The 25,578-nt window shown below is 42.7% G+C and overlaps 1 protein-coding gene and 1 pseudogene across 21 annotated transcripts in view; both read left to right on the top strand.

Moving 5' to 3' along the window:
- Window positions 1-25,578, top strand: part of NRXN1 (neurexin 1) — a 1,744,826-nt gene that overhangs the window by 1,066,258 nt on the left and 652,990 nt on the right. The gene's annotated exons all lie outside the window — the stretch shown is intronic.
- LOC120938516 lies at window positions 4,871-5,023 on the top strand (annotated as a pseudogene).

Below are 25,578 nucleotides of genomic sequence, written 5' to 3'. Positions count from 1 at the left end.
TGTTATGAGGCATACTCAATGTTAAGTATGGCCGTCGTTCCCGCGTACAATTTTGATTTTTTTACGTTGTTTGCGTAAGTCGTTCCCTAATAGGGATTTGCGTAGAATGACGTCACCGACGTGAGCATTGGCTTGTTCCGGGTTAATTTCGATCATGCGCACTGGGATACCCCCATGGACGGCGCATGCGCAGTTAAAAAAAATGTTGTTTACGTTGGGTCACGACGTATTAACATAAAACACGCCCCTATCACAGATATTTGAATGGTGCGCCATTACGCCGCCAAAGATACACTACGCTGCCGTTACTTACGGCGTGAATTCTTTCAGGATTCGAAAAAAAAGCACAAAGTTACGGCGGCGTAGTGTATCTTAGATACGCTGCGCCCATCGCAAAGGTACGCGGATCTGCCCCTAAAGCTGAATTCTAATAAAAAACATCCACACCTTGACCCCTGACTTCTTCCTCTGCACATTCATATATACATACATACCTTTTGTAAGGGTACCCTGGTCTGTCTGATCATCCTGGTCATGGACCATACCTCTTCTCCTATGATGGATGCAGTCCTTACTATTCACCATTGAACAGTGGCATAATTTTTACATTTCATAGTCTTTTCTTTCTTTTTTTCTAATTTCTTTTTTTAATTGTAGTTGTGTGTTAACACACATTCATAAAACGATTAACATCAAGCTGGTCTCCTTTACATATATCCGAAAAAATTATTGAAAAGACTATACAGTGCCTTCAAGAGCTTACATTAACTGCTTGCCGACCAGCCGCCACAGTTATACGGCGGCAGGTCGGCTCTGCTGGGCGAGAGCACATAGCAGCCAATAGGGACACGCGCGCGCCCCCCGCTCGCCCCCAACTCCCGTGCGCGCGCCCCAGCAGGCGCGATCGCCGTCGGGCATCCGCGATCGCTCATTTACACACACAGCTCCCGGTCATGTCAGGGGAGAAATGCCTGCCCGTCTGTTCATACAATGTATGAACAGCGATCAGTCATTTCCCCTAGTCAGTCCCACCCCCCCTACAGTTAGAACACACCCAGGAAACATACTTAACCCCTTCCCCGCCCCCTAGTGTTAACCCCTTCCCTGCCAGTGGCATTTTTATAGTAATCCAATGCATTTTTATAGCATTGATCGCTATAAAAATGCCAATGGTCCCAAAAATGTGTCAAAAGTGTTCGAAGTGTCCACCATAATGTCGCAGTACCGAAAAAAAATCGCTGATCGCCGCCATTACTAGTAAAAAAAATCTATTTATAAAAATGCCATAAAACTACCCCCTATTTTGTAAATGCTATAACTTTTGCGCAAACCAATCAATAAACGCTTATTGCAATTTTTTTTATGAAAAATATGTAGAAGAATACGTATCGTCCTAAACTGAGGAAACATTTTTTTTATATATTTTTGGGGGATATTTATTATAGCAAAAAGTAAAAAATATTCATTTTTTTCAAAATTGTCGCTCTATTTTTGTTTATAGCGCAAAAACTAAAAACCGCAGAGGTGACCAAATACCACCAAAAGAAAGCTCTATTTGTGGGGAAAAAAGGATGCCAATTTTGTTTGGGAGCCACGTCGCACGACCACGCAATTGTCAGTTAAAGCGACGCAGTGCCGAATCGCAAAAAGTGCTCTGGTCTTTGAGCAGCAATATGGTCCGGGCGTTAAGTGGTTAAAGGCGGGTTGATATTTGAAGCATACAGACTTACATGTGTAAGAAAAGGTTCTGACCTCATTAAAGTCTCCTTTTTCATTTCATTTTATGCACCAAATCTGTGTGCATATAGGAACATCTCATAGTCAGACAGTCAATTAATTTCTTTCATTTGACTAACTGTTGTAAGAGCAGTGCTCCTTTGTCCTTCTTTTTGCTTGTCTAAAACTTTCCCTGTGTTCTAATTTGCGGAAACTGTCTTCCCCAACATTCAATGCAATTCATCAAACAAACAATCTTCCGCCATTAGCTGGGAATACAGCAGGAAGGCAGGTGGCTTTGTCTTCCGCCTATTTATATTCCACTATTGTTTGATCTTTGCCTCTTGCCATTCATCGTTTTGCTGTTTGGATTTGTTTGTGTCACAGCAGTTGGATGGTGTCTTCTAAACAGGTTACCCGGAAAATGTCTCCATTGCAGCGGGCTGAAATAATGCAGTGTGTGGGCATATTCAGCAGATTCGGAGCAGCATCTTTGAAAGGTTAGGTATTGTTTGTGTTCAGTCTGGCACAATGCCCTCTGTCTTTCTTTTGTGAAGCTGCCAGTTCATTGCAATTTGGAAGTACACAACGGCAGTATGTATGGAACAGATGCCACATATTTTCTTTAACTGTCCAGCACAAAGGACCCAGCAAAACAGACAACATTGGCTTGTCATGGAGGATTCTGGGTATCTGGCACAGATTAGCCGGAGAGGTGTGCTTAAGCCATGTTTCATTCCCCCCCCCCCCCTTATCTTTTTGCTACGTTGGAGAAAAAGTGACTGGCCATTTTACAAAGCACTTGGCCAAATCACACTTCATTATTCCATTCAAATGCTGATTTCGTCCTATTCATATTTTTATGGTATTGATATCCTCAGTGGTACGTGACTATATAATGAGATTTTCCTCAATGACTGAGGTGTGTATAATGTTTAAACAATTACTCCTTTTGACTTTTTTTTTCCATTCTATCCAGCCAAGCACACACATTTTGCATTGAAACAGACTTAAGGACTCGATGGGCCAGATTCAGAAAGAGTTATGCCGGCGTATCAGTGATACGCCGGCATAACTCACACTTTGCGCCGGCTTATCTGTTTTTCTGTATGCAGAAAACAAGATAAGCCGGTTTGCAGCAAAGATCTGACAGGCGTAATTGTATTACACCGTCGGATCTTAACTGCAATTTTAAAATGGCCGCTGGGGGCGTTCTCGCTGATTTACGCAGAGAATATGTAAATCAGAGAGATACGCCAATTCACGAACGTACGCGGGCCCGACGCAGTCACTTTACGCCGTTTACGTAAGCGTTTTCCCGGCGTAAAGATAAAGCTGCCCAAAGCAGGCGCATCCTATGTTAAGTATGGACGTCGTGACCGCGGGAAATTTGAAAATGTTTATGTCGTTTGCGTAACTCGTCCTTGAATGGGGATTTACTTTGATTACGTTCACGTCGAAAACACCGTCATAATTCGGAGCATGCGCACTGGGATTTTTCTAAGGCCGGTGCATGCGCATTACGTTCGGCGCGTGGACGCGCCTAATTTAAATAGGAGACGCCGCCTACTCGCCTAATTTGAATTAGGCCGCCCAATTTACGCTACGCCGCCGCAACTTAACACGCAAGTTCTTTGTGAATACAGCACTTGCGTGTTAAGTTGCGGCGGCTTAACGTAAATAAGAAAAGTTACGCCGCCGCAACTTTCCGCGCGGCTTTCTGAATCTGGCCCATTCTCTCTATTGAGCTCCTCTAATTTATTTTTCTGACGTTCGTCTCTTGTACCCAACTGCTATTTCAGATAAATACCTATTTTTGTCAGCTTGTTTTTTATTATATGGATAAATATGAAAATTAAGTATTCAATGGTTCTGAGCTCTGCCCTCTCACTAAGCCTACTGCTTCCTTTGGTCTGAGCACCACCCTCTACCTAATCCAACTGCTTCCCTGGTTCTAAGCACCACCCTTCCATTAAGCCAACGACTTCCTTTTTGTTCTGAGCGTGTATTACACAATGGCCACTTTCACTTCTCCCACCTTCCTTCTCCCCACTTTCTATTTATTTTACCCCTGTGTCATCACTGTATTGTACTTTTTTGTTTGATGTTACACGTTTTGTCACAGTGTGATTAGTAGGGTGTGGGTCCTCAGGCCTACACTGAATGTCTTGGGAGGGGGTGGACATGGCCTTCTGGCTTAGTTCGCCCTCTCTCATGGGGTCTCCCTTTGGGGAAGTCTCATCTAGTACTTGGGTGGGTCTGTTTCGGCAGACCCTCCAGAAAAAGGGGTCCATCTGTTTTTTCTGGTTTTGGCCAGATGGACCAAGTGAAGTACCTCAGTCCCCGTCTGGAGCCAACCCCCCCCCCCCAAGGGATCAGGGTAAGGTCCTTCCTAGTGGAGGACAGTGTAACACCCGTTGCACAATTTGTGTCACTCTTTATGTATGTGCACATTTTTTGGCACTGGGTGGAGTTTTGGGGTGTGTTTCACACGCCACTCGCTTTTCAAACAAATAAATCTTACTTTGTTCTGAGCATGTCCTCTCACTAAGGCTGCATTCACATCTAGACGGACGAAATCGCGGCGTTTTGTCGCCGCAAATCGCGGTAAAAATAGCAGCGTTTTGTACCGCGATTTGCGGCGACAAAACGCCGGTATTGTCCGCCTAGATGTGCCCCAAGATGACCCCCTCTATGGAGATGATTGCCATCTCCTAGCCGAACGCTCGAAGACGCCTGAAAAAAAGGTCCGGGACCTTTTTTCACGCGGCAGGCGACAGGCGTCTGGCGTTCAGCGTGGAGATGTGAACCATCTCCATAGAGGGACATCTGTTTTCAGCCCTCTGGCGGCAGCGGCGTAGCGATACAGGCGTAAAAACGCCTAGGTGTGAATGGGGTCTAAGCCGTTGGCTTTCCTAAGTATTGTCCTACCCACTAAGCTAATTGCTTCCCTTGTACTGAGCACCACCTTCTCACCAAGCCTACTGTTTGCTTTCTTCTGAGCATCATCCTCCTATCGAGCCAACTGCTCCCCTTGTTCTGAGCATGTCCTCTCACTAATTCTACTGCTTCTCTTGTTCTGAGCACTGCTGGAGCCACAAGGGCAACCTATGAATCATTCCAATAGAACCTCAGCTCATCTATACTTAATAGTGGTCTTGCCTGGCAGGGGAGACACCATGATCATGAAGGTGGTTCTCCCAGGGCGAGGCACGGCTATTGCACACTCTAGGCCGTGCTGATCGTGGTTGTCTTCCCTGCCGCTTCTCGGCCTTTTGGCTGGGACTGGGTGTGGCATCTGTCCTCATCAGTTGTCAGCGGAGCGCTGAAGCACTGAAGCACCTCCTACATGGGGAGGGTGGATGCAATCCAATGACGTCATTGCACCTGGAAGGATGGTTTCAGCAGGGACTACGCTGTGCTGCCCGATAGAATACTGGGGGCCGGCCCATGGTTGAGTCTGAGCCATCTGGAAGGGTGCTCCTGGTGAGGATGGGTGCTGTGCTTGGTCTTGGTCTTTTTGCCGAGTTCTAGTCTGGCCTTCTGGCTGGCTGGTGTAAGTGCTATCTCTGTCAGCGATCCGGTAGGAGGAGCTGGTAATGCCCTGGGATAAGACGGGGCAGCACCATGCAAATCTGCTGGGTTGGCTGGCAGGGGTGGAGGGCTGCACTGGTCGGTCGGGGGGTCGGATATGGAACGAAAAGCCTATGGTGCATGTGCCCCTGGAGTGGCAGTCCAGGGGTATCTGAAGATCACTGTGTGTGAGGGACACATTGATTGAAGGATACCACGGTCACTGCACCAGATACACGCTTTTTTTAGCACCTGCCTCCTGGGCCGGGCCTTTTGGCTAGGACCGGAGGAATTTTTTATTCCTGGCCGGAGGGCCTGGTCATTGTTTCACCACAATGGCCACTTCTTTCACTCTCCTCTCCACTATCCCTTCCCCCACTTTATTTTATTTAAGCCTGTGTTTGTCACTTTTTTGTCTTTTTTTGTTGTGCACGTTTTGTCACTGTGTGATTAGTAGGGTGCGGGTCCTCGGGCCAGCCCTGAACGTCTTGGGAGTGGGTGGACATGGCCTTCTGGCTTAGTTCGCCTGCTCTCATGGGGTCTCCCTTCGGGGGAGCCCCACCTAGTACTGGGAGGGTTCTGTTTCGGCAGTCCCTCCGAGGAAGTTGGGTCCGTGTCGGCTTCGGTTGCTCGGACCACAGTACCTCAGTCCCCGTCTGGAGCCTAACGCCCCGGGGGATCAGGGTTTGGGTCCCTCTTCACAGGAGGACCACTTGACGTTGCACCCGTCTGCACGTTTTTGTGAACACTCTTTATGTGTGTGCACATTTTTTCTGCACCGGGTGGAGTTTTTTTGGGTGTGTTCACACGCCATAGGCTTTTCAAAAAAAAAAAATAGTGGTCTTGGTCCTGAAATTAGGTGTTCTCTGGTAAACACTTAGAAATATAAATTTTCTTTGTCTTGGTATATCTCCTGTGGCCACACGGTATCCTTATCTCTGCACTGTGTGGATGGTCCTGTTACTGACAATTAGTGGTCACATTCGCGTTCGTATCAATAGTAGTCTTGCAATCCCCTGAGGAAGCCCTACGCAGCGATGTTGGGAACATGTACCACGATATTACTGTCTATGTAAAAATACCAATGATCATGCAACACATGTGTATTGGATTTAAACCTGTTCAATTTTAATCATGTATGAATAAATAGTGAAGTTTTATATTATGAATGGTTTACTGACTACGTTTATGGCACGTTAAAATCCCACCAAATGTTTTTTTGCATAGGCTGCACTGATGACCGCTGATAGGTGGCACTGATGGGCACTGATAGGCAGAACTGATGGGTCTTGTTTGGCACTGATAGGGCTGCACTGATTATCAGTGCCCTGAGTATCAGTGTAAATGTGTGCTATCAGAATTGCCAGTTACTGGCTTTCGTCTTCCCACACTGTGGCAGTGCGTGAGGAAAGGAATGCCAATAACCTGCATGTTTTTTTACATCTTCAGCTGTGATTGGACACGTGGAAAAGGGCCGCTGTGATTGGTCCTTGACTGTGATCACAGAGTGCCCCAGATGCATGCCTCAGAGGGCGCGCAGGGGATGTGGTTCTGGAAGGACGTCCATGGATGCCCTCCCAAAACGTAACAGCCGCACTGTAGCTGTCTTTTGGGTGTAGCACAGTCGGAAAGTGGTTAAGATGCAAAATATTGCTATGGTTATGTTACAGACAGCTATGTTCAATTGTCATGGGTGTTCTGAGATACTGGACAAAGAAACTAAGGATAAAAAGCTGTTAATAGGCCTTATGTTACTGTATTCTTTGTTTCCTTTCTCTTAACAACATCCCCTTAGACACCAGTGCTGTCAGACCTGTCTTTCTCACAACCCATTTTGCTGGAGGTGCCATAGCAAGCAACAAAAAAAGATGAGTGACAGAGTTTTTATGCTTAGGCCCCGAACTTAAGACATAAAGCAAATCCTTCACAAAGGGAAAAAGAAGCATTTTGGGTTCTAATTAATGTGCTAATAGAAATGACAAATTTCTGTGCAAACATGTGGCAACCCAATGCAAACTAGAAACCAATTTGTTTTTATGGGCTGCTGCACAGGTGACAGATTCACATTAATATTTTCACTTCATTCACAGTGCATAACCATGCAGAGACACTTTTTCTTCTCATGTGTTGGTATGCTGCGGGTCGTCTAATCACACTGTAAGAAAGTAGAGAAGCTTGTGTTTACTTTGCACTTATTGGTCCCACTGAGATAATGCTGCTTCAACTTTCTGTGTGTAATCTGATCCAGGCTTTCTAGCCTTAGTATCTGTCATTTGCACAAATCAATAACCGTGTATTCATAGCGAGACAGTGTTTGGATCCATATTCCGAATATAAAACATCTTGTAGACAAGTATTGAAAGCTTCCAGTGAACAACTGAGCCGGACTAGTCAAGAATACTTAATTGGAAATCTATTGAGTTGCTCCTTATATACTGATTTTAATGCTCATTATAGAAGTTAAAAAATTGTCTTATCTGCTAAGTGTCTCCAAAGTTCAGTGGTTCGCGTTTTAAACGGTTTTGTTGTATTGTGTTTTTACGCCCAGTGACATAGGATATAAAAGGAGCCTTAGGTGAAGTATGTGGACAAATAGCCCTGGACATGCAAGGTTATCTTATTGGTATTGCTGTCATAAAGTATTGATGTTGGTGTAAGTAATCTGTTTTCGGGGGAAGGCACCTTCTACTGTACCCCCCAGAGGATCTCCCTGGTCTCCTTGGCTTGTAGTGTAATGTAACACAAATGTATATTGAAGAGCCACACCATGAATAAAAGGTCCAGATATGACTTTATTTCAAGAAAAGTCACAGGACAATTCATAAAGTAGCCAATGTCTTTTGGGGGTCCACAAATGCCCCCTTCATCAGGACTTCAGATTAAAAAAAACAGTGTAAATGGACTAGAAGTGAACTGGGCCATTAATGGTTGTTTTTCAGTGTTAATACAAGCACAGGTCTTATCAGCAGCTGGTTTGGCTGAACAGGCATTTATGGCCCCCCAAAACTTGTTGGATACTCTCTGGATAGCCCTCCTGACTTTTATTGGATTAATGCCAGATGATCACCATGGTCTCCTTGGTGACTTTATTCCAAGCTAAGTCAGGGGACGATCCAAAGTGTATCCAATGCCTTTTGGGGGTCCACAAATGCCCCCTTCATCAGGGCTTGAGATTAAAAACAATGGACTAAGCGTATACTGGGCCTTTAACCACTTATGGGCCAGCAGCCACAGTTATACTGCGGCTGGTTGGCTCCGCTAGGCAAACCGTCGTAGCTGTACGTTGGTCGCTTCAAGCGGTGTTAACACATCCCTGTTCTGTGAGCTGAGGAAATGTAGATCGTGAGTTCCTAATAGCTAGGAACCACGATCTATCATTTCCTCTAGGTCAGTCCCCTCCCCCTTGAGTTAGAACACTCATTAGGGAACACAATTAACCCCTTGATCAACCACTAGTGTTAACCCCTTCCCTGCCAGTGACATTTACACAATAATATGTGTATTTTTATACAGTAGGACTGATCACTGTATAAATGCCAATGGTCCCAAAAATTTGTCAAAAGTGTCGGATGTGTTCGCCATAATGTCGCAGTACAGATAAAAATTGCAGATCAGCGCCATTACTAGTAAAAAAAAAATAATAATAATGAAATAAATTGTAGACGCTATAACTTTTGCGCAAACCAATCAATATACGCTTATTGTGATTTTTATTACCAAAAATATCTAGAAGAAGACATATCGGCCTAAACTGAGAAAAAATTCACTTTAAAAAAAATTGGAGATATTTATTATAGCAAAAAGTACAAAATATTGTTTTTTTTTTCCAAAATTGTCGCTCTTTATTTGTTTATAGCGCAAAAAATAAAAATCGCAGAGATGGTCAAATACCACCATAAGAAAGCTCTATTTGTGGGAAAAAAGGACGTCGATTTTGTTTGGGTACAGCGTCACACGGCCGCGCAATTGTCAGTTAAAGCGACGCAGTGCAGAATCTCGAAAAAATGGCCTGGTCACTGGGCAGCCTTCCGGGGGCTGAAGTAGTTAATGGTTGTCTTTTAGTGTTATTACAAGCACCTGTAATAAACTTGCAGCTAGTTTGGCTGAAGGGGCATTTATGGCACCCCAAAACTTGTTGGATGCTCACTGTATAGTCTCCCCAACTTTTATTGTAATAAAGCCATATCTGGACCTTTTAGCAGTGATGGGTGCTTTATGTGGTTTATAAACTGAGACTTGGCCTGCCATATGGGCTCCACTGTTACTGGTTTTCCTAGGCAGTTGATTTAACCATTCTGGGATCCCCAGACAGATACGTTGTTCTGTGTTTGGACCTGAACAGAAATATGGTACCTCTGAAATTTATCACAAGGACTAGCATATTTGATAATAATTTTGCATTGGTGGGTGTACTACTGTAAGTCACCTAAACTTAATCAGTCTGTGTGCATAATCAATGCTTGGTTTTTCCGTTCCATGCTGGTTGGGCAGGATTGCTAATACACTAGAGTTTATAGCAATGAGTTTAGGAAAGTTTGGGGTGAGACTATGATACTTTTTTTTGGAAAACATCCACGTTGTCACAACAAGCTTTTGGGCCATATCCCCTTTGTAGTCTTGTTCTTAAGTTGATATTAACTCTTACAGGAGAGAATTTTCCTTCCTAGGGGTAGATTCCCTCTCACTTCCTGTTGTCTCCCTCCGTTTGTAAGTAGGAGTCGTTAGTAAGTCTGATGTTTGTAAGTAGGGGACCGCCTGTATTCAAGTTGTGCAGAGATTTCCAAAATTAATGTTAGCTCAATCTGAAGACCCCCCGCTCTTTTCCTCTGCAACCCACAGGGACACACTCCCCTAGGGTCCATTCATCCTATACACAGCAAATAGTCTACTCAGAGGTTTAATAACAACTGTCTTGTTTCAGCACATGCACAAACACTCCACCTACCTGTCTCTCTCCATTGCATTTTGCTACCGGCTGGGGCATAATCATATAGCTCTACAGCAGGGGTCTCCAAACTGTGGCCCTTTGGTTGCCTTTTTCCAGCCTTGGGGCACTACTCCTTCAACTGACACATTTGTTTTCCTCCACTGATGCAGAGGCATTTTCTACTCCCACTGGCCACAGTTTGGTCCCTCCAAAGCCTGAAGGACAGTAAACTGACCCTTTGCTCTACATATATGCCTCAGCAGGGGTAGAAACACAGTAAAAATAGTAGGCTTTGTGAAATGATTGTTCATATGCTGGAACTATAAAGCTGTTTTAACCTCATGGAAGTGGTGTGCAGCTCTGAACAGACTATTTGCATTGTACACAGCTTCTTCTTAGTTACTAAGCTTAGTGAACATTTACGTTGAAAAGGAACCTTCTTCTATACATCTAGTAAATAAACCCCCACCATTTGATTATTTTCTCCTTAATCATGCTTCTAAGGCTGGCCATACACAATACATCTGTGTTCCTGAGAGAACAAGTAAGGATGCTTCTGCCAATCCTTAACTGCACCAGCACCTACTTCTGTGTTGGCATAAACCCCATGAAGCAGTGCGTTCATGCTTCATTTAAGCTGCACATGTGGTTCACAAAGATAACAATTTAGTTGGCATAGAGAATTGAATAGAGGACATAGGTGTAGACCGTGACAATTCACGTAGTCTATACATGTTTCTGTTTATATCTTTATGTATCCTTCCTTGGTGGTCTACAGGAGGAATTTACATTTTATCAGTATTGTTTGCCTCTCCCTAATGGGACATATGTACCTCCTCCTTTTCCCCCTGTAGGGGGTGAAATGTTTTTAAAGTGTAAATAAACCCCCTTTTCAGCCAAGGAAGCTGCCATCTTTGCCTCTGTTTAATCTACAACGGCCATGATGCTGCACATGTGATCAGTTATGACACCAGCCATTGGATGGTTTGACAGTTTGGTTGAGAGCACAACCAATGGGAGTGTTACATTTCCAGGACGTGATGTGGCAGTGGGCAGCGCAGCTCCTGTGTCCTCTCCTCCTCGGCTTTAGTGGCGGGCAGCACATCTCCTGTGTCCTCTCCTCCTCGGCTTCGGCGGCTTTCATCGTGCGGCTCCTCCCTCCTCCTCTTAGGCATCCAATAGGATCGGTTGTCCTTTCAGTCAATTGGGTGATGGTCCCAAGACCCGCATCCTAAATTTGGCCTGGGAGAAGGATCAGCAAATATTAATTCGCTATTGTCACACACTTGGTTGCGATTGGGGCGCAGTGCTCTGTGCCCTTTTTTGAAGCCTATAAGAGCCTCTGGCTCTAATCACATGCTTAAAAAAACAAAACACATCCTCTCCATTGGAATCCATGAGTACGGCGCCCTGTATGTAGATCATGGGGGCTGGACGCACTTGGGTCATTGAGTAAGATGGCAGAGTTAGGTGCAACAATGCCAAAAGCTCAGCATTTATAAATTGTGATATGTTGCCTTTTTCCTCTTACTTGTGGCTAAAGTCTATATAAGGGAAGAGGGTGCAGGGGATGTTGCAGACAATGAATGGGGTTGTATATTTTACATGGTTCTCAATCCTTACATATACCCATGAAGTGATTAGTCTAATGTGATACACAGAGAAGAAACAAATCCTCACACATAAGTTGCACCTGTTTATCTTTGCCCCCCCTCCTCTACAGCCAGTTAAAGTACACAAATCAAAGGCTATTCCTCAGCACCAAAAAGCAGAGGAGTGGGGAGCTGATGTTGCAGCACAGCATAGAGCAGGGAGCTGTGTATAATCTGAGACCTAAGTGGCGGAAATAAACACCCTCTGCACAGTCTCATAGGTTAACATGCACAGCTAAGGCTGTCAATCACATGCTGTGTGCTGGGTTGGGAGGTGGGGCCATCTCCAGGGATTGCTTGGTGGTCAGCATAGATTGTCAAAAGTGACTCATGCAGTAGTAGAGAAATGAAAGAGGAGACAGAAATCACACTAACGTAGGCAAGTACAAACTACAGAAGGATATGCTTTGTTAAAGTTTCTTTTCAGTGATTTATAATTACTTTAAGGAAGCAGGAAACCATGTCTTATTTATTCTGTTTGGCGGTCTGTACATTAAAAAAAGTAGCTCTGCATATTAATCAGACTTATAACACATTCTAGCTTTATTTTGCAACTAAAATGATCACATTATACAAGGGTGGAGCTTGTACAAAAGGTCATCATTCAATTGCGCATTGGGGCAATATGTCTAAATGCATCCTCGACTATGAATGCCTTGATAATAATCACTTGTGCATTTAGATACAGTATGTATGTGTAGCCCAGCTTCAGTCATATGCACTAATTATTCATCAACATTGTATTATATTATGAGGACTCATTCATATATGAACTTTTGTGTTTATTATCTTTTTTTTAACGCGTCGTACATGTTCACTGCGGTAATTTTTTTCTGTTTGCTTTGCACCACTTTCCATTGGAATATGTCGGTGCATATAAATAATAAAACAAAACATCATATCATATCATTTTATGGTTGGTGGGCAATCTTGTAGGTGCTGTAAAAGCACTTTACGCGATGAAGACAGCTTGGAAAGCCTCCAGATGTGTTGGAGAGGTAAAACAAATCTTAGTATTGTTTTTTTTAATACAGTAAAATATACAGATTAATACAACCCCCATCTCCTGCCCACACACACACACACACCCCAACCTGGGCAAGTGTATATTTGAAGATATTTGGATGGTGGTCTAGAGCTAATTTGTATTCATTTTTTCTGCTCCCCTTAAGCATACCTCCCAATTAACAAAATCTGGTTGAAAACTTGACTAGGGTTCTAGCATCTAGACCAGTCTTTTTCAATCTTTTTTTTCTCTCAAGGAACCCTTGAAATAATTTTTAGACTTTACAGAACCCCTGCTAGAAATTACTAAGCCTGCATCTTACGTAACATAGTGTGCTCAGTAAATTGTTGCGAATAAGGAATGTGGTGTCCAGAAATATTTGACTTATGAGGCATATATTTTTTATTTCAAGTATAACTAAAAGTCATTTTTTTTTTAGTTTTTAATGGAGTGATCTGAATCCTTGTCAGATTTGTATTCCTTTCTCTGTGTTAGGGAGATTCTCCCTCTCTATTTGTCCTGTTTACTGTTATCACCAAGAGTGAAAGTTAAAGAAAATCCTACATTTTGGGTTTCCCTAGGAACAGGAATAGATAGGAAGTCTTCCAATAGGGACACTAGTTCTGGTGGCCTTGGAGACAATCAGGGGTTTCCTCACCTTGGAAGGATTTTCTCTCACTTTCAGTTTTGACTTTGGGACAGGAAGTGAAGGGTAATCTCACCAAAGAGACACAGATGGCAGACAGTGGTATAACCATCCCTTACTTTATCTAAAAAGGAAAAAAAAAAAAGCTTTTAGTTCTACTTTAAAGAGTAAGTAAACCCTGATGGGTTTTACTTCCTCTTTGTTTCCCTGCAAAGATAAAGCATAATGGGCTACTATGCATTGCATAGTAGCCCATTATGTGTCACTTACCTGAAACCAATGCCTGCGATGACCCTGATTTCCTCGCCTCCACAAAGTGTCCATCTTTCACCCTCTTCCTTCTGGGTATCGCAGCTCCGGCGCTGTGATTGGCCGGAGCCACGATGACGTCACTCCCGCCGGAGCCGCCAGTCATGGCACGATCTCCCTTAGAAACAGCACGATCACCGTTTCTAAAGGTTTCTACAGTGCGCCTGCGCCTATGTCTACGGTGCATGTGCCGTAGACATTGGCGCCCGTCTCTTTTGCAAGTATCTCCTAAACCGTGGAGGTTTAGGAGATATTTCAAGAACCTACAGGTAAGCCTTAATCTAGGCTTAAATTGGTTGTAAAGGGTTTGTATTATTAATCTTTAAATAAAATGAATAATGATAACAACAGAAAAGAAAGCAGACGTTGTAGTGTCTTGGGGATCAGTAAAAAAAATTCTACCTTGTATTGATGGCCACTGTATGTAACAATCAATTATCGACAGCTTAAGGAACACCTAGCACCTTCAGGAGGAAGCCCAGATTTTCACAAAGCCTTTATAAATAAAAGGTTGATCTAGACAGATATACAACATTCTTTTTCTTCCATATATTGAATCTAAAACTAAAAAGCTAATTCAGGTAAATGGCTAATCAGACTAAATATTTTCACATTTAATTTGTAGAGTTTGTTAATGGTCCAGAAATACCATATTTTTCTGGCAAGCTCTGAAATTCTGTATATTCGTCTATAAGAAATAATGCAGAGCTTGAATTTACAAACCCAGTTCTAACACTAGGAAGGAGAGAAAAATGGTCGTTTTGACATTTTCCTGCCTAGATTGGTCCATCAGGAATCAAGCAGGTTTTTTTTTTGATGACTTTGCAGGTTCTAGGAAATGCTGACCACTCGTTTCCCGGCCGGGCAGAGATAGAAAGGATACACTGGCTATTTGTTAGTGGTTTTCATTTCACATCTCTGATGCTGGATAATTAAGCTATTACAGAAACCGCTGCTGGTAAAAACAGACCTTTTCACCATACAGGAATAAAACACCTAAGTATATCAATCAGTTTTACAGAAATTGTTCTTCTTTTCCGGTTTAACCTTCAACAGCTAAACAAGAAATAAAGGACAGCTGCACTTCTTTTACTAGGAGTATACTTTCCATTCACATAGGCTGAATTACAAAGGTAATTAAGCTAATAAATGACCGTAAAAATTCAACTTTCTAAACTTTAAGGCAAAATAAAACCTTGTGGGCAACAAAGAAGCCTATTTTCCACGACTCACACTTTATTGTTTTTGTGCCCTGTAATTTTTATTTGTATATATGAAATACAAATATTTTTTAGGTCTTTATGGACCTTACTTTGTGCATGGGTCCAAATCATTGAGGATTATGGTTGCAGGGTTGTTTTTCAGGGGTTGGGATTGGCCCCTTAGTTCCAGTGAAGGAAACTCTTAAGGATACCAAGACATTTTGGAAATTTTCATGCTTCTAACTTTGTGAGAACATGACTGCCCACCAGTGCACAAAGCAAGGTCCATAAAGACATGGATGAGCGAGTTTGGGGAGGAGGAACTTGACTGGCCTGACCTCAACCCGATAGAGCAATTTGGGATGAATTAGAACAGAGACTGCAAGCCAGGCCTCCTTGTCCACATCAGTGCCTGACCTCACAAATGGGCTTCTAGATAATATTTTTGGTAATATATATATATTTTCTTTCTTTCAATTTAAAAAATAAATCCCCCTTGGCTTCTTCTGTATTTTGCCCACCGCTGCTCTGTGACTAGTGAACTGGTTTGGACCAATTTGTACCAGTTCACCTATAAATCTTGCAGATTTACTATTGGACTTCACTGTGCTGAATTACTTTCAAAGCAGATTTTGCCTTTCTTGCTTATCTCTTAAGACAATAAAGCTTTTAATACCAATTGATATTATTGGATTATCAAATCAAATACTCAGTTGTGTGCTGACCTCATATGTCAGTATATGCAGTCATCATGCAAGAATCTTCTTTGCTGCTGACCCATACGTTTAGATCAGGAACATATCATTTTATCCTGGCCATAAAATACACGAGGAATGACCACAATATTTTCTTGAATTTAGTTTTCGCTGTAACTATCACTATCTGGTATTAAAAAAATAGAACTTTGCCCAGGCTATGAATATTCTAATATTAACACATTATTAACAATAAATGAACTTTAAAACAAGCTCACACTGACCTCTGTAGCTGCTGGCACCGTGGTGTACTTCATCCACAACTTTTACAGCAGAAGGTACCTCGCTTTACTCATTCCGCTCCCCCTTTCCAGCAGTAAGGAAAAGTTACACGCATATGACCTTCAATGGCATCCCAGTCTTAGTCCGTAGGGTTCAATATTGAGTTGGCCCACCTTTTGCAGCTATAACAGCTTCAAGTCTTCTAGGAAAGCTGTCCACAAAGTTGAGGAGTGTGTCTATGGGAATGTTTGACCATTTTTCAAGAAGCGCATTTGTGAGTTTAGGTCAGGACTCTGTAAAGTCAAGTTCCTCCACCCCAAACTCGCTAATTCATGTCTTTATGGACATTGCTTTGTGCACTTGTGCTAAGTCATGTTGGAACAGGAAGGGGCCATCCCCAAATTGTTCCCACAAAGTTGGGAGCATGAAATTGTAAAGAAAATGTCTTGGTATGCTGACAACACCTTGAAAGTTCCATTTACTGGAACTAAGGGACCAGCCCAACACCTGAAAAACAACCCCACATCATAATCCCCACTCCATCAAACCTAAATTCTGTACTTTAGTACATGAGTAATTCATCTTCAACTTTTACAGCAGAAAGTACCTCGCTTAACTCATTTTGCTCCCCCTTTCCAGCAGTAAGGAAACGTTCACACTAGATGTTACTAGCAAGATCACCAAGTGAAAATAAAGCACAAAAGACCCCCCCAAAAGACCCCCCCCCCCAAAAAAAAATGCACCCACCACATTTAACCACTTCAGCCCCAGAAGAATTTACCCCCTTCCTGACCAGAGAATTTTTTGCGATTCAGCACTGTGTCGCTTTAGCTGACAATTGCGCAGTCGTGCGACGTTGTACCCAAACAAAATTGTCATTTTTTCCCCCATAAATAGAGCTTTTTTTTGGTGGTATTTGATGGAGCAGTAGATCCCTGTCATGTCACTAGGCAGAACCCCATTCTGCCTCTCCTCACCGCAATCGCGGGCCGCCGGCAAACATCGAGTTTGCGGGACCCGCAGGCAATCTCCCTAGGCGCTCGGCTGGCACACTCTCGATGGCGCGTGGGCGCCCGCTAGGCAGCAAATTCAAAGGGATTACAGGTACGCCCATTTGCCTGCCCGTGCCACTCAGCCAACATATAACGGCGTGCAGCGGTAAGGAAGCGGTTAGGGTGCAATATATGAAATCTTTGGTTTTATATTGCTTTAGTTTATTGCAATAAAGAAAACCAAAATCTCATAAAGCCTGTGTTCCTGGCATCTATTGCATTTGTATAACAAATGAATGTGATGAATATATTGCAGGCAAAGTTAAAAACCTTATTATTATCCATTTCTGATTTAAATAAATGTAACAGCAATATGCTGTCACTTAATGTTGTTACATTTATTTAAATTAGAAATATTCTGTAAGAGTGGGACAGCTTGCCAACAACTGCACACGTGCCAAATGTTGAAGGACCTCTCCCTGCTGCCGTCTAGATCTGAGACAGACCACCTGTGGTTCTCCAGCTGCTGAGGAACAACGAGACTCAGCACGCTTATATTTATAGCTGATGGGGCTCGGTGAGACTTTTAGTTCTACAACAGATGGAGAGCTATAGGTTGCCGCTCTTTGATGTAGCTCTCTGCCGAACCCCCGGTAGGCAAAGAAAACAAAGAGTTACATTTTCTCCTTTTACTGTACAGGAACAGCACTACATACCGGGAAGGTAGCACAGGTCTTCACTGTCACAAAAAGAACAATGGCTTTAAAAACAACTCAGAATATAATTGTATTTTACAGCAGACTATAGTATGGTAAAAAGTATAATACCGCCGTATAATGTTTATTTACTCTGGATTGCCTCAATTGTATCAGAACACAATTGATTCTGAACTCCAGACAAAGAGATAAGTACAGGGGTAAATTGGATAAGGGTTGCTCTACCTGCAAAAGGGTTTGTGTTTTTTTGTCTATCCACTCCAATCCTGAGATTTAAGGCCTGTACACACGATACAGAAGTAACATTTTGTCCGACAAACAAGCTTTTTGGATCGTTAGTACGGTGCTTTCGACAGCAGATTCTGTTTTTTCGTCAGACAAAATCTGGATGTGCAGACTATAAAAAAAACTTGTACGTGAACTTAACGTCTGATTTTCATCGAATTAGTACGGTTTTCGTACAAAAAAAATCGTAAGAGCAAGACTACGCATGCTCAGAAACAAAAAAACACATACAAAACAATTCAAAACATGACGGGACTTCTGAAGTTGTATTCTGTCGTACGAAAATCTTCATATGGTGAGTAACCTCTTCACTTTTGACATGAGGCTAGCATTCAACAAGAAACGGACGAATGGTCGTCTGAAAATCTGATTGTGTGTACGAGGCTTTACACAGCTCTGGAGGGGCAGAAGACTTGATATTTCTTTGTTTTATTTTATTGTGGTATTAACCGGGTAGTGACCGCTCACTGTAGATTGTGACTGTGACAGGGCGGCCGCTCTGTGCCAAATCATGTACGTGATCTGACACTTCCGGGTCTGGAGCACGTGAGGGCACCACTGGTGACCCGCTCCCACTGTGATTGGACATGGCCGAAGCCAATCAGCGGGTTTAGCGGACGCGATTTTTGCTGGGATCTGCCGATCATTCGTGAGAAAGGCAGAACTGTGAGAGGGAAATGTGCTGATCCTGTGTTCCTGCTAAGCAGGAACATGGATCCCTAGAGTCCCCGGTCAAAGCACTTCCCCTACAGTTAGTATTTACTCCAAGGGAACATATTTAACCCCTTGATCACCGCTGATGTTAACCCATTGACCCCCTGGAAACCACAAGAAGAGATATAGGACCTCGGATCATGTGCTGAGTGTTCCCAAATAGGAATTTCTCATCTTCGTGGTAATCTTTTATGCAAATTAGGCTCTCTGGTCGTTTCATACCTCCTAAGATTGCTTGCAGTCCGATTTCTGGTCATATGGTCTATGCCTGACCCCCTGAACCATTATCAATTGCAATATATCTTGGGAAGGCTCTGATATTCCCTTGACAGTGTCCCCTGAGGAAGCCCCATTTTAGGGCGAAACATGTTAGGAGCCACACCATCATGCTGTACCTTTAAGGACTGCACTGTATGAGTCATTTCTAATGCAATTGTGCTGTTTTCATGTATTAATAAAATGTACATGTTTTAATAATTTCTTCTATTGAACATACACCACAAATCTCCAATATACAAATTAGTCAGGGGGTGTGGTGCTATATTGTTGGTATATTGTCCAGAAGCTGAATTTTTACTAATAAGACATGTTGGGCTGGTGTACCTTAGTAGGCATACTTTACCATTCAGACAACAGAGTGAGACCCACAGTAAAGCCTCGTACACACAACCGGTTTTCACAGCAAGAAAGCTGCTGTGAGGCCCCGTACACACGGCCGAGGAACTCGACGTGCCAAACACATCGAGTTCCTCGGCCAGTTCAGCCCTGAAGCCGCCGAGGAGCTCGGCGGGACGAGAGCTCCCATAGAACAACGAGGAAATAGAGAACATGTTCTCTATTTCCTCGTCAAGCTCCTCGTCGGCTTCCTCGGCCGAAAGTGTACAGACGACAGAGTTTCTCGGCAGAATTCAGCCAGAAACTCGGTCGGAAGCTGAATTCTGCCGAGGAAACTGGTCGTGTGTACGGGGCCGTGAGAGTTTTTTGCCATGAAAGCCGTGCATGTGTATGCTTTCTCGTGAAAAAAACTGCTGGGAATCCCTACAAAAAAAATAGAGAACCTGCTCTCTATTTTCTCGTCTGGATTCTTGGCAGAGTGTTTCCTGCGAGAAAACCGTACGTCAGTATGCTTACCTATCCCCAGGTAAACCCGCGCATGCTCGATGAGACTTCGACGCATGTGCGGTAGCATACAAGGGTAGTGTAGGGTGTAGCAAGATGGTGGCGACGGCATCGAATGTGACGAGCGTTGGCTCATTCAAAAGAGCGGCGGTTCTTTTGAATGGCCGTCTATATGCAAGACAAGCTTGCCAGGAATCCTGTCAGGAAAACCGTACAGGACTTAAGAGGCAAATGGTGAATATTATGTAGCTAATTTCTCCCTGAACTGCAATCTTCCAGTAATAACCTCCCGATCTGATATGTCATGTGACCAAATCTCAAAAACCACAAAGGAAACGGATGGTAAATAATATGAAGGTGTGTCATAATAAATCATTCCCCCTGTTCCTACCTTGAAAGGGCTAGTTGGTTGTGTTTCCCCCCAGGCTAAAGGGTCCAAGTCATCCCCTGCTAAAGGGATGCAAAAAAATTGCTTGTCCTATGTTCATTGTCCCAAAATGAGGCAGAGATGATAGATGATGTGGGAATACATAGCTTTAGGAAGCTTTGGGAACAATAGATTTTGTTTAGGAAGACAAAGCCGTGCTCAAATGAAACCCAAGTAAATCTTAATGAATTCTGGTGTGACCACAATAATATGAAGCTATCTCTAGGATTATCACAGAACAAATGTTTTTCATTGAGTAAACACAAAAATGTGCCTGTGACAATGCTAGCTTAAGTACAATTGATTGCCAAATCATTTGGAATGATGAGCCACTCACTATCACCCCTGTGCCAATTACATGGAATCGATGTCGCCTGAAAGATATGATTTTCATTAAAGTCCTATGAAAAGATGAGAAGGTATCCTGACAGGTGCAGAGAGTGTAACAGAACAAGCTGAGCTAAAGCACAATCCTAAAAGAAGATTTTATTTGTTATCTTGCTTGCTGGTTATTCCCCTGTTGTTGCTCTGATTTTACTGTACTGTATAGTGTGGGGGGTGGGGGGAGGAGGAGGTGGAGGTAACCTGTCATCACTTACCATTTTAGCTTATTGATTGACAGTTCCATAATAATCTTTACCTAAACTGCATGTTATTTGAATATGACCTTGTTTATAATTCATTTAGTTAAAGATTTTTTTAAATTTTTATATAAGGCAGTTTTCCACCAATATGTGATATTGTGCTGATATGTTTTTCTTGTGTCAATCAAACTTATGAGGCTACACAATCCTAAAAAAATAATGTGCTGGAGCAAAAATTAAAATGCATGCTCTAGGTCAGGGGTGTCAAACTCGATTTCATTGTGGGCCACATCAGCATTATGGTTTTCCGAAAAGGGCCAGTTAGACTATATAAATTAGTGCAACCACCCCCCCTCCCCCCCACCAAACTGCATTGAAACTTGGGCGTGGCCAAATTACACTAACAGTGGGAGGATCTTAAATGTGCAATAAATACCAGGAGGGTGTTGTGTGGGGAGTTCGGCGTTGTGCTATGTACAGTGTTGAGGGTTTAGGAGTTTGCCATGCATAGTGTGCAGAAACCAACCCTCTTTCATAGGCTGTTCGCATCTCACTTTCACCCCTCCCCTGGGTGTGAGGCCCACATAAAATAATAGGATATAATTTCCTATCTATTTACTAATGATAGCAGCATGAGGATTAAAACAAATCAATGTTAATTGGGAGAATGAAGCTCCCCTTTAAAAGATGTTGCCTGTCTTGCAGAAGATGCTGCAAGACACCGCTGATCTCTTAGTTCTCAGTGAGCAGAGAGCTGGTGATGGTTAGTTACTGCCTTCCTGCCCCCCCACCAGCACCGTGCTCACTGGAGTGCTGGGCTGTGGAGGGGGCTGACGGGGCTGGCTTAGGCTCTCAGTGGCTCATTGAGAGGCTAAGCTAGGCACCAACCAAGGCTCCTGGGTAAATCTCAACCATAAAGTTGTGATCTTTCCCCAGCCTTGACTGACTCTGTGATATTGGCTGAAAACGAATCACAGGAGTGCCAGTATCCCTGTGAGGAAATGGGGGTTCTGAAGGGAGTTCGGAGACTCTGCAGCAAACATGGTGGCTTTGTATTACATTCTGGAAAGAGCTGCAGGAAACTGTGGTGGATGGGGTCTCTGGAGGGGTCTGTAGGTCTTTCCAGAAGGCTTGATGATTTTCAGTGTTACTGTAATTTATTTGAGTACTCTGCAGGGACTGAGAGATACTGCGGAACACTGTTGGAGGTTGAGGATACTATGAGGGTATTGGAGGCTCTACAGTAAGTTAGGGGCCACATTTGCCAAAAACTTGACCCATTATGTGAAGATTTAGTCATGACTGGGTATCTAGGGAATTCAGCAAAAGTGGCATTGTCTAATTGGTTTTATACCTTCTTGTTTGTTTATTTCAATATTTTCACCCAAGACCCATACAACTTTAACCCAAGACACACACATTTTTTCAGTTCAATTCTTGGGTGATAGTTTTTGCATGTTGGGTAAAAACATTGTAAATAGACCCCTATAGAGTTATCCTGACTGTAATTAATTGGAGATACAGTAAAACCTTGGTCTGAGAGTAACTTGGTGTGAGAACATTTTTCAAGACAAGCAAAATGTTTTAATAAATGTTGACTTTATATACAAGCGACGTGTCACAGCTGAGTATAAAAGAGAAGAAAGGCACCTCTAATTGTTACAATATGGTTACAATTAATGAAGGTACAACATTTAGCAACTTATTGCTACACTTAGAGGAGCCTCTCTTCTATTTTATACTCTGTAGCTCCTGCTGTATTTTGTTTCTAATCCCCTTGTGGAGGCTTCTATTTTTGGATGGACATTTTATGGTTACACAACCTGGTCACATTGCAGCCTTATTGCCAGGTTGCAGAGGCGGGCATTCCAATCATGCGACCGCTGTGATTGGCAATCACATCATCACGAGATTGGGACGCTCCAGATCACAAGTATGCATCTGGAGCTTTCCGGTACGCACCGGTTACTGTGTCGGGTGCATGCACTTAGTTATGTGTTTATATAGGAACAAATATATGTGGCCTCTTGGCGTTAAAGCCGCATATATGGATATAGCCGGATGTGGTTAAACCTGCATATATAGATATAGCCAGATGTGGTTAAAGTCTCATATATGGATATAGCCAGATGTGGTTAAAGCTGTATATATGGATATAGCTAGATATGGTTAAAGTCTCATATATGGATATAGCCAGATGTGGTTAAAGTCTCATATATGGATATAGCCAGATGTGGTTAAAGTCTCATATATGGATATAGCCAGATGTGGTTAAAGTCTCATATATGGATATAGCCAGATGTGGTTAAAGTCTCATATATGGATATAGCCAGATGTGGTTAAAGTCTCATATATGGATATAGCCAGATGTGGTTAAAGCCGCATATATGGATATAGCTAGATATGGTTAAAGTCTCATATATGGATATAGCCAGATGTGGTTAAAGCCAAGCTCCAGGCTATTTTTTTGCACTTTTTTTATAAGGTCCCTCCGTGTTATTATGTATCAGTGTATTTACATCAATTTGTTTAGTTCATTTAATTCATTTTCGCAATTTGTTTTGCTTATTTGGGTTCAAATCGATTTATTATTTACATAAATTAGTTTATTTAATTAAATTATTTTCAGAATTTGTTTTGTTTTTTTCGTTCATTTGGATATTCGTTATTTTGGCTTTTCGGATTTTCATATTTTCACTTTTTCAGAAACGAATCCTTTGAGTTTCCGTTATTTCCTATGGGGAAATTTGCTTTGATATTCAAGTGCTTTGGATTACAAGCATGTTTTTGGAATGAATTATGCTCATAATCCAAGGTTTAAATGTAACCCAATTTTTGGAAAATAAGGTGAAAACAACCTTGCGCCCAAATAGAATTTACGGCATCCAAAAACCTCTAAGGACAGGAGTGCAACATGATATATATATTGAAATACTTTGTTTTAACTTGTCATTTAAAAAAAAGCAGATCAAAAATTGAAATCATTTGGAATTCATTAATGGTGCGTATAAATGTGTCTCAGACCTGTGGATAACTGCTGTGGAATCCAAATCCTCCTGCTCAGTGCTCTAGGAGGTGAGTGAAAGTAGGACAGATGCTGTTTTCATGAAGCATTGCAGAATATTAATATCTTAATCAGCATGAATAAAACTGTGGCTCTTCAGTCATCGCTTTGAAATCAGAGCAGCTGTTCCAATGGACTTTTGACTTTGTGTTACTTACATTTGATCTCCGAGTCCCTCTTGCCTCATCTCAAGGTGGATGAGGGCTGTATGTACATGGGAAATTTGATGGTGGTGACCTAAGTAATTTCAATGTTTCCTCTGGGGAAGTCAATGCTAAACTTATCATTTGAATTGTTCAGGAAACAGTCATTGGATTAAGCACGTTCGTTAACCAGTTTTATTGTCTGTGATTCGTACTGTTAGTACAGTTTTGTTTTCATTAGTTAGACGTCCTCCAGACTTGATGTCTGCTTACTTCTTAAAGAGAAATATTCACCTGTATACCACTGTGTATGTAGCAGATGTCTAGAAATACAAAATTGTACCTGTTACATTTAAGGCACATTTACATTTTTGTTTGTTGTATTTCGGCAATAAGAAATCATTTGTATGACATAAAGGTTCAATCACTAAAGAATACTGGGGTAGATTCAGGTAGGGGCGCGCACTGCTACGGCGGCGCAGCGTACCGTTTTTAAGCTACGCCTCCGTAAATTACTGGAGCTACGCTTCATTCACAAAGCATTTGCTCCATAATTTGCGGCAGCGTTTCGTAAAAAGGGGCCGGCGTAAGCGTGCATAATTTAAATGATCCCGTAGGGGACGTGGATCATTTAAATTAGGCGCGTTCCCGCGCCGAACGTACTGCGCATGCTCCGTCGGGAAAATTTCCCGACGTGCATTGCGGTAAATGACGTCGCAAGGACGTCATTTGCTTCGACGTGAGCGTAAATGGCGTCCAGCGCCATTCACGATCCACTTACGCAAACAACGTAAATTTCGAAAATTGCAACGCGGGAACGACGTCTATACTTACCATTGGCTGCGCCTCCTAATAGCAGGAGCAGCCTTACGACGTAAGCGGCGAACGCAAACGATGTAAAACACGGCCGCCGGGCGCGCGTACGTTTGTGAATCGGCGTGAGTATGCAATTTGCATACTCTACGCTGACAAGTACGGGAACGCCACCTAGCGGCCAGCGTCAGAATGCAGCCTAAGATACGACGGCATAAGAGCCTTATGCCAGTCGTATCTTAGGCTACAGTCGGCGTATCGAGCTTTCTGAATACAGAAAGTTGATACGCCGGCGCTACTTAGCAATTACGCTGCGTATCTATGGATACGCAGGCGTAATTGCTTGCTGAATCTACCCCACTGATATGATATCACAACTTTTTTTTTTTTAATGGGTCAGGTTCAGTTTTATTATGAAGAAATTAGGTGATGTTTAAAGTGAACCTGTGGCAAGGCACAAAGATGGGACCCACACACGATCGGAATTTCCGATGAACTTTTTTCTTTGGAAATTCCGATCGTGTGTGGGTTCCATCTTTTTTTCCGTCGGTGTTTAGAAATAGAACATGTTTTATTTTTTTCCGATGGAAAAAAAACTATAGGAAATTCCTATCATCTGTGTGCAACTCCAATGGAGAAAAAACCCACGCATGCTCATAATCAAATCGACGCATGCTCGGAAGCATTAAAATTCATTTTTCTCGACTCATCGT

The sequence above is a fragment of the Rana temporaria genome, chromosome 4 (assembly GCF_905171775.1).
Source record: "Rana temporaria chromosome 4, aRanTem1.1, whole genome shotgun sequence".
NCBI classification, from domain to species: domain Eukaryota; kingdom Metazoa; phylum Chordata; class Amphibia; order Anura; family Ranidae; genus Rana; species Rana temporaria.
The sequence above is the reverse complement of the archived record's forward strand: the minus strand, read 5'-3'. Positions and strand labels throughout refer to the sequence as shown.